We start from the raw sequence: 9,583 nt of genomic DNA, 5'->3' as shown, positions 1-9,583 counted from the left end.
GGACTGAGATATATAGCCTTCTTCTGTCAGAAAGGAGAAAGGTAACCTTTTAATGGCAAAAAAAATTGCATTAGGTTGGCAGCATATAGTCAAGCCATGATTGTGTGGGAGATGCTGTGACACAAAAGGGGGCATGATTACTATGGGGGGGCAATGGAATGATGGGAGGCTTGTGTGCATAGAAATGGAAGATGTAAATCTGCCAGAATGTATGGATGGGATGTAGTTGATGGTTGTGAGAAGTTGTGCAGGGGCTTCCGAGTTTTGCTTTTGCACCAAGGCCCGTGAGCCCTAAATGACACCTGATAGTAAGATATTTGTGATGTTTCTATTACGACGTTACACTCATTTATACCGTTCTGCCATGTATAGCCATATGATAGTGTACCACAAAGAACATGTTTCTTGTGTATTGTCCTTGTACAGCCTTAGCCTGTCATTTGAGGTTTCTCACCATAATAACTGTACTCGGTGAACGCGAGAAGCTTCCCACATCCCAGCCCTTCTTCCCAGATCACAAGAAGAATGTTGGATCTCTTATCGGAGGCAATGTAGCTGAGGAATTTCTACAGAAACCTCACAATCTTGAACTGAGAAGGAAATTTTAACTCTATCTGCAAAATAAGTATCAGGCTGCTTTTAGGGTCTATTTCATGGCCTAGACAGCATGAGGTGCCATTAGACTGATAGGTGGTCACCATAAGGATCTATTATGATCTGGGGGTCCAATAGTTGCAATGATTAAAGGGTTTTTCCAGGAGGTAAATATTGATGACCTACCCATATATCAATATCTGATTGGTGGGTGAGCATGGCTTCCAGTGACATCATGTTCATTGGTCACATGGTCTGTTTGCAACCACTATACAATGTATGGGGCTGTGTTTGATGCCCAGTGAAGGGGTCCCAGAGTTCACCTGAATGCTGGAGTATCTTAAAACAGTTGATCAATGGGGGCATCACGGTGGCTCAGTGGTTAGCACTGTAGCCTTGCAGCACTGGAGTCCTGGATTCAAATCCCGCCAGGAACAACATCTGCAAGGAGTTTGTATGTTCTCCCCGTGTTTGAGTGGATTTCCTCCCATTCTACAAAGACATACTGATAGGAAAAAAATGTACATTGTGATCCCTATATGGGGCTCATAATCTACATATAAAAAAACAGTTGATCAAAGTGTCAGCCCCCAACAATCTGATAGGTCATCAAAATTACAATGCCGGAAAAACCTTTAATGTAGCGTTTAGCTTGCTATATCTTAAAATGGGAGCGTGACCCCTCATGATCTGCTCCATATATTTATGCAACCCATGTACAAAGCAGTATTAGCTGAATCCACATTCTACTTTGGCCACATGACAGACTGAGGTTCCCCATATATAATATATACTTATATTAGATATACACAAGACAACCCTTTTCCAGATGCATTTCTCGGGCATATATACATCATAAATGGGGGCCACCCACTTGGGTCCCAACCCTGTTAGCCAGAGCAGAAAGCTGCCAACACCTTTTACTCAGCCCATATGTCTATTAAACAGATGCCATGTAATACTATGATTCACCACTAGGGAAGCGGATTATGATCAACTGGTCACTAAGCCAACGTCATTGTAAAATACCGGTGCCTCGATGTAACAACCATTTTCTATAGTTACTTGTCAGACTTAACATACATTAAAAATTATAAGACTATTTGACAGCTATTTGGCCCCTGGAGGGGGGGGGGGCAAAGTGGGTAGAGGGCGATAACCCATGCAGGACTCCCTTTCTCCATTTTGATTTTTGCTACAGGGCCCCTTTCTTCTACGTACTCCATTGTATCTTGTATTTGTCAGGCAAGACTCTACTCAGGCGACTGTGATGCAAGGCAGCCATAAAATTAGGAAATTTTTCTCAACCATTTTGATTCCATGGAGAATCTGTTTTCTCAATATTAGTCTGACCCACTAGAGAACCAGAAGATCCTCCGGTGGGCCCAGGCTCTAACACAATAATGGTCCACCCAAACTTAAAGGGTGCTAAGGTCTATTTTCTAGGGGTTGTTGTACGGTGCACCTTCAGAATATTTTTATCAGGTGGGCCCAAGGAACCTCAGTCCACCACTGCTTGAGTCTAGTGAGGCATCCATGAAATAGTTTAAAGAAGGACGTCATGTGAAAAGTCAGATTATAAGGAATCAATGATAATATGACCATAGGGCGGGCGTACGGAGATGAACAAATAACATGCAATGATATCAACACACATCATACCAGATGACAACCTCAGCTTCATGGTATATACATGACTTGTGTTGTACAAATAAGCATTACGCACTTGGCCCCCATAGAGGTAAATAGGAATAATAATGGTGAATAGTCCATTTTCCTGATGTTTTTGAGTCTTGACTTGCTACATTTAGCCATGTAGTAATATATTTACAACCATTACCGCATGCTCCATAATGGGTGGCAGGGCTGCCATAGCCTGAAAGTCCAAAACTCACAACAAATACATTATGAATGTCATCATAGAGTTGACATCATAGCCATGGCCAATGTGTATAGCTCTGGAGGAGGAAACTGTACGGGTCATTAATAAAAATATACATTCTTCAACAACCTTCTCCATTAACATGAGCGTTAAAAGAAGTGATTTGTACAAGTCGACAGCGGCATGAGTCAATGGAAATTCACCCTAAGTAAGTCACTGACCTAGTTCTGTGACTGCAGCCCGCCCATTCTCTGGCACACAACTGGGAGTATGTTGAATTTGTCTTATTTTGGAACAGCTTGTGTAAAATATTCCACATTCCCCGCCAGCTGGAACAGAGTCTGTTTAGAGAGCGGATCTCATTAAAAGCTGAAGGTCTCGTAGAAGGAAAGGTGTTTTGGGTACTTGATGGACAGGTACGGCATGATGCTGAGCCTAGATCTCATGATAGGATGGAGACAGAAAGCGACACTCAACGTATACGAACATTCTGCTCTAGATGTCAAAGACTAAAGAGGGACCTGTCGTGTCCTCTAACTTTTTGAGTTCTATAGGGAACTACCTTCCAAAAAGTGAAGCTTGAACAAGTCCCCCTTTCTCCAAAAAGGAGGACTTACTTGCATATTCTTTTCACACAATCCATAGCAAGGTATCGTCTTTGTAACAAGACATAAACCCCATCCTACCCACATCTATGACCTCAGACAAGAATTCTGTTTTCAGGAAAACATGTCCATGGTTAAGGATCTCTAGGAATAAGCAGCAGAACAAAAAAGTCAGTTTCTTCCAAGAAAAACATCAAGGACAGATGGACCTTCTGCAGGGAGTACAGGGATTAGATTGTAGAAGAATGGGGTAAAGCTATCTCTCTGATGTAGGGTCCTTCAGACCCAAACTTCTAGAAGAATGACTGTTCGGAGAAGAAAAGGTGACACTACCAAGAGTCCTGTGTCATGCCAACAGTAAAACATCCTGAGACCACCCATATGTGGGGTGACTTTTCTTCTAGGGGAGTGGGCTCACTCATAATGTTGCCCAAGAACACTGCCATGAGTATAGAACGGTATCTAAACAAGAGCAACTTCTCCCAACCATCCAAGGGCAATGTTGTGGCGAAAAATGCTTCTTGGACACCATGTCATGAGACAAAAGTGATAAGAAGTGGTGCGATGGACTAAACATTAACATGTAAGGTCTATGGCCAGGAAACTTCGAAGATCTCAACCTGTCGTCAGTCCTCAAAAAGTCGGTAGACAAACAAAGACACCAACAGTGTGATAAACTCCAAGCACTGATTTGGTAACAACAATCGGTGGTCACCGGTCCGGACTTGGCCCTGAAGCTGATATCCTGCATGTCAGGGCGAATTGAAGAAGTCTATTCAGTCTTTGCACAATGTGATGTATTAGCAATGAAAAATCTAAAACGTAGGAATACTAGAAGATCAAAAAAACTGAAGCTGCAAATTTGTGAAAACCAAAATTCGTGTTAGTCTCAAACCGTTTGGCCACAAGTCGTGACTATGATCTTGCTTGTTGCTCTGGGCATGGAGAGGGCTGAACACAGAGCAGGCACATCAGCACTTTCATGGCTTGCTTTATTCTATCAATGACAGCCAGACTTCTTTTCTTTTATTGAGCTTTACCCCTGAGGCCATACATGGGAACACAAGCTGATAGAATAGGAGGTAACACAAGAACACAGAGGCTCATTCACACTGGGCCGCCGTACAGTAGCAGCCAGCACAGCACTGATACATAGGAAGTAGACAGAACTCCTGTATAATGGAGACAGTGGCCGGCCTGTGTGCCAAGCCTTCTATTTCCACTTCCATATTATTACCTCACCGGCTTTGTTCTGTCTGGTAGCGAAGACTGAAGCCGCAGACAAAGACTCGCTAAAGTGTCTGGAGATCTAAGACACAGCACAAGACCACCTTATAGATGCAAACGGCAGAAGACCCGACCAGCTGGGAGAAACAAAAGCAAGAAGAAAAATCATTCATACATTTTATTATAAAAACACAACATTGTGAGATCATTACTTGTATTGTAGAGATCTGTTCCCTAACTTATAATATAGGGATAATACACACAGTGATGTCACCGTGCAGGGATAATACACACAGTGATGTCACAGTACAAAGATAATACACACAGTGATGTCACAGTACAGAGATAATACACACAGTGATGTCACAGTACAGGGATAATACACACAGTGATGTCACAGTACAGGGATAATACACACAGTGATGTCACAGTACAGGATAATACACACAGTGATGTCACAGTACAGAGATAATACACACAGTGATGTCACAGTACAGGGGTAATACACACAGTGATGTCACAGTACAGAGATAATACACACAGTGATGTCACAGTACAGAGATAATACACACAGTGATGTCACAGTACAGGGATAATACACACAGTGATGTCACAGTACAGAGATAATACACACAGTGATGTCACAGTACAGGGATAATACACACAGTGATGTCACAGTACAGGATAATACACAGTGATGTCACAGTACAGAGATAATACACACAGTGATGTCACAGTACAGGGATAATACACACAGTGATGTCACAGTACAGGGATAATACACACAGTGATGTCACAGTACAGAGATAATACACACAGTGATGTCAGTACAGGGATAATACACACAGTGATGTCACAGTACAGGGATAATACACACAGTGATGTCACAGTACAGGGATAATACACACAGTGATGTCACAGTACAGGGATAATACACACAGTGATGTCACAGTATAGGGATAATACACACAGTGATGTCACAGTACAGAGATAATACACACAGTGATGTCAGAGTACAGAGATAATATACACATTGATGTCACAGTATAGAGATAATACACACAGTGATGTCACAGTACAGGGATAATACACATAGTGATGTCACAGTACAGGGATAATACACACAGTGATGTCACAGTACAGGGATAATACACACAGTGATGTCACAGTACAGGGATAATACACACAGTGATGTCACAGTATAGAGATAATACACACAGTGATGTCACAGTATAGAGATAATACACACAGTGATGTCACAGTACAGGGATAATATACACAGTGATGTCACAGTACAGAGATAATACACACAGTGATGTCACAGTATAGAGATAATACACACAGTGATGTCACAGTACAGGGATAATACACACAGTGATGTCACAGTATAGAGATAATACACACAGTGATGTCACAGTATAGAGATAATACACACAGTGATGTCACAGTATAGAGATAATACACACAGTGATGTCACAGTATAGAGATAATACACACAGTGATGTCACAGTACAGGGATAATACACACAGTGATGTCACAGTACAGGGATAATAAGAACTATGACCTCATAGTACAGACATAATAAATAAACACAAATATCACTATGTACACTGTGACATCACAGCATATGAAGAAAGTCATTATAATGATGTCACATTGCCAACATTATCATGTCTCATTAAAGTAATGGAGGCACATTGCATTTTTCTCCTCTCTTTCCATCCTCCATCATTATCACTAACACCCCCTGCATACGACCAGTCTACAGGCTGAAGGGGAACCAATTTTACAGCTGAATGCCCTCAGGTGACACCTGGATGATATTGTCCACACTTCTAGGTATGGATTCCTCTGGGTTCTCCTGTTTTCTCCCACACTCCAAAGACATACTGATAGGTAATGTAGATTGTGAGCTCTAGATGGAACAATGACTGACAATGTCTATAAGGCGCTGCGGAATATGATGGAGATATATAAGTATGTAAAATAAATAAATGAGTATCACAGTCCATCCCCATTTATTTCAATGGAGTTGATCTGCAATACCAGGCACAACCCACAGACAGATGTGGCGCTGTTCTTGGACAAAGCCATCATGTTTTTCTTAGCCAAGACAACCCGTATAAGTCCTTGATTCTGGAGAGTCTCAGAACGAAGTCCATTCCAGAAGAACACTGACAGCCTGGAAAGACTTGTCTGTGGCCACCGGCATGGAGCTGTACCAAAGCCTGGTTTCCAGCTCACTGTGTAACATGCAATAGTTTCCTGAACCCGCTCCGTCTAGCATGAGACAAATCTATCAGTTTTTATAAGGTTCTGGAAGAAATGACCCTAAACATCTGAGGCTGGACAGAGCGGCCTGGAAGGAATAATACTGTGTTTGATGTTTCTTAATGTTTTAGAATGGTTTCTACACCTTACGCTGGGCCCTTAAGGTTTCGATGTGTCATCTGGGTAAACGGGAGCTGCATATTCTTAGTGGTTTCTAGAAGGTGGAAGGAGCTAGAAAGTAACCATTTAGGATATGTTCCCATCTACGTTGGAGTACATATAAATTTGTGGATGAAAAAGTCCTGAAATCACGACTTATTCGTCCGCCAATGTCAGGGGGGGGGGGGGCAATGGTTACTCTATGGACCCCATTATAGTCGATAGCGTCACTCAGGATCTGTTGTCCGTCCATCTTAATTGGTTAATTTGTTCTTCTGTATCGTGGATGGAGTTGTGGGGAGTTATCTCTGTTCAGGTCGTGTATCGGCCTGACTGTATATCCATGACTGCTCCACCATTTTGTGGTATTTGTGCCTCAGGAATCCTGTCAGGCTGATACACAACCTGAAGAGACTCCATTGTATGCCTTGCTCCTTTCTGGGCCCGGCCCCGCCATGGATTCCACCTATTCCAACTGGAGGAACCCAACCAGGTCAGATTATATACAGAGAAGGGGAATGGTGGCCATTGTTTTCACACAAAGAGGCCAAACAAGCTCTAGGGGCCCCATTTAGAGATGTTGCAATGGGGCCCAGGGGAGTAAAGATACGCATTATCCAGCCGGATTATGCATTTGGCGCTGTTCAGACTGATTTATAATTCGGTGTCTTCTATGAAACACAAATCAGGTAAGAAGCGTGATCTATGCTCAGCCATTATTTGATGTCTAAAAGCGACTGACCTGACCGCCTGGGTCACTGCCATAACAACTAGCAGAGAGTTTAGCCTCAGTCGCCCTCTTTGCCTCCGTATAAATGTTTAGTTAATGAACAAGACGTTCCACTCTGTGCCCTTGCCAGCCCTGTGCCCAGTTACATAAGGCTTTGGGTTTCAGCTCTGTGCAAATATTAATCCACAAGAATAAAAAAGCTACTGTATCCTTTCCAGTAATGCAGGAACCAGGGATTGTTCTGATCTTAGGTTCCTAGATTATGATAGTTCTACAGTATATATACCTATGTATCGCAGAGCTATAGCTATAGATAGTGCGGAGGTAACAACCGCTACCAGGAGCCTGATGGGACCAAATCCTATCTACAACATAAGAAGACACCAGTATTATAGATAGCACATGCTAAGTCTGGGCCACATTACAAATTTTACATTGGGGCCCAGGATCTTCAAGTTACACCTGTAAACACTGATATATTTAGGCCTGGGTTAGATGCCAACTTGTGACAAACAATGCATAGACATTAATTATTACCTTGTATGCAGTAAACTCTTAAGCTCCCTCTAGTGTTATTTTTTTTTCTAACATTATCTTTGCAAGGGATTTGGAGCTCTGTATCAGAAAAATAAAGTTCTGGCTGTCGTAAAGATGTAGTCATTGTTAGGTAATTGCTAGCTGTGCAATTCCATAGTGCTGCTGCTGGAACAATGGAAAAAGGGAAGACAGAGACAGTGAGTCTTAAACTTGACCCATGTCCCTACCTACTTTCCAGAACTGCCCTAGGCAACAGATGGCAACTTGGCAATGGTCCCTTCTTTGAATAAGTGTACACAGAACAAGACAAACAACACAGAAGCAGAGTCAGCAAGCCAAAGGGTCGGTAACTGTCATGCAGCGAAGTACAGAATCAAAAACCAAGAGAATAGTCAAAGTGAAGCAGAGGCCAGAAGATAGAATACAATAACAACAGAAAGAGGAGCTTAGCAGGGACAAAATCACAGGACAGAGTCTCAATAGCCAGTAACCATGTGTGATCAGATGACCTGTTTATAGGAAGTCCAGAATCTGCCCCAGACTTGATTGGTAGAAAGGCTGTCAATCACACAGGCAAGGCCAAGATTAACTATTAGATGAACAGAGGGAAACCAAGTGCAGGTGATGGCTGTGGTGGAAATTTAATTATAGAGGAGAACAGTGTTCAGATAGAGCAACAAAAAACTCTAAACAAGGCATCAAACTGAACACATCTCCTGTGCTGCAGCGTCCGAGCGGAGGGTGGCACAGAGACCCGAACAGGCAGAGATGTTACAGTGATGTAGTCACTTGTCAGGGCTAATGATTAGATTCAGCTTGTTGGCGTCTTCCTCAGCAAGATAGGGGGGAAAGGGAACCGGAACTGTACAAAGTGCCAGGCTATCCAATTGGATGGACCTGCTGTGGTGGCCAGGGAATGGTGGAGACCGCAGAAGAAACTGCAGAGGGATCGGTTGAATACCATGTTGCCAAATCAGTAAATAGTGCTTTATTTTTTTCCATTTTATTTGGGCCTCCTCATTCCATCTGATAATTGACCAGCACCATACCAGGTCTGTCACCACACATCAGGTCCATCACCACCATACCAGGTCTTTCACCACCACACTAGGTCCGTCACCGCCACACCAAACTGTGCAACATACACACTTGTACTGTACATTGGATACACCACCACTTAGCATGACCTATGGGTGTTTGGCCAGTGTCTTGTCCTCTGGGTCTTCAGGTTTCTCCATGCTTCCTTCATGTTCTCTATGATTGTCTCCATCCTTCCGATGCTGGTTGTAAAGTTGGATTTTTTGGGGGTTTCCAGTATTCCAGTATTTTATTACATTGATCCTCCTCAATGGTTAACCAACAGAATTCCCTCTCTGGTTACATCTCTGTGGATGACTCGCACTACACAGCTGCTCAGCTGCTTCTACATTTCCAGTTCCTCATGTTTTTTTTGACAGTGTGGCCACTTGACATGACTATATTGACCTCATTTTCCCTATAATTTGGTAACTCATATTTCTCGATCATGTTATTTTGCAGCTTGCGGCCAGTGAAGGATTCTGTCATTTGACAGATTA

This window comes from Leptodactylus fuscus, chromosome 6 (genome assembly GCF_031893055.1).
Source record: "Leptodactylus fuscus isolate aLepFus1 chromosome 6, aLepFus1.hap2, whole genome shotgun sequence".
Classification (NCBI taxonomy): Eukaryota; Metazoa; Chordata; class Amphibia; order Anura; family Leptodactylidae; genus Leptodactylus; species Leptodactylus fuscus.
Note: the sequence above shows the minus strand (reverse complement) of the source record.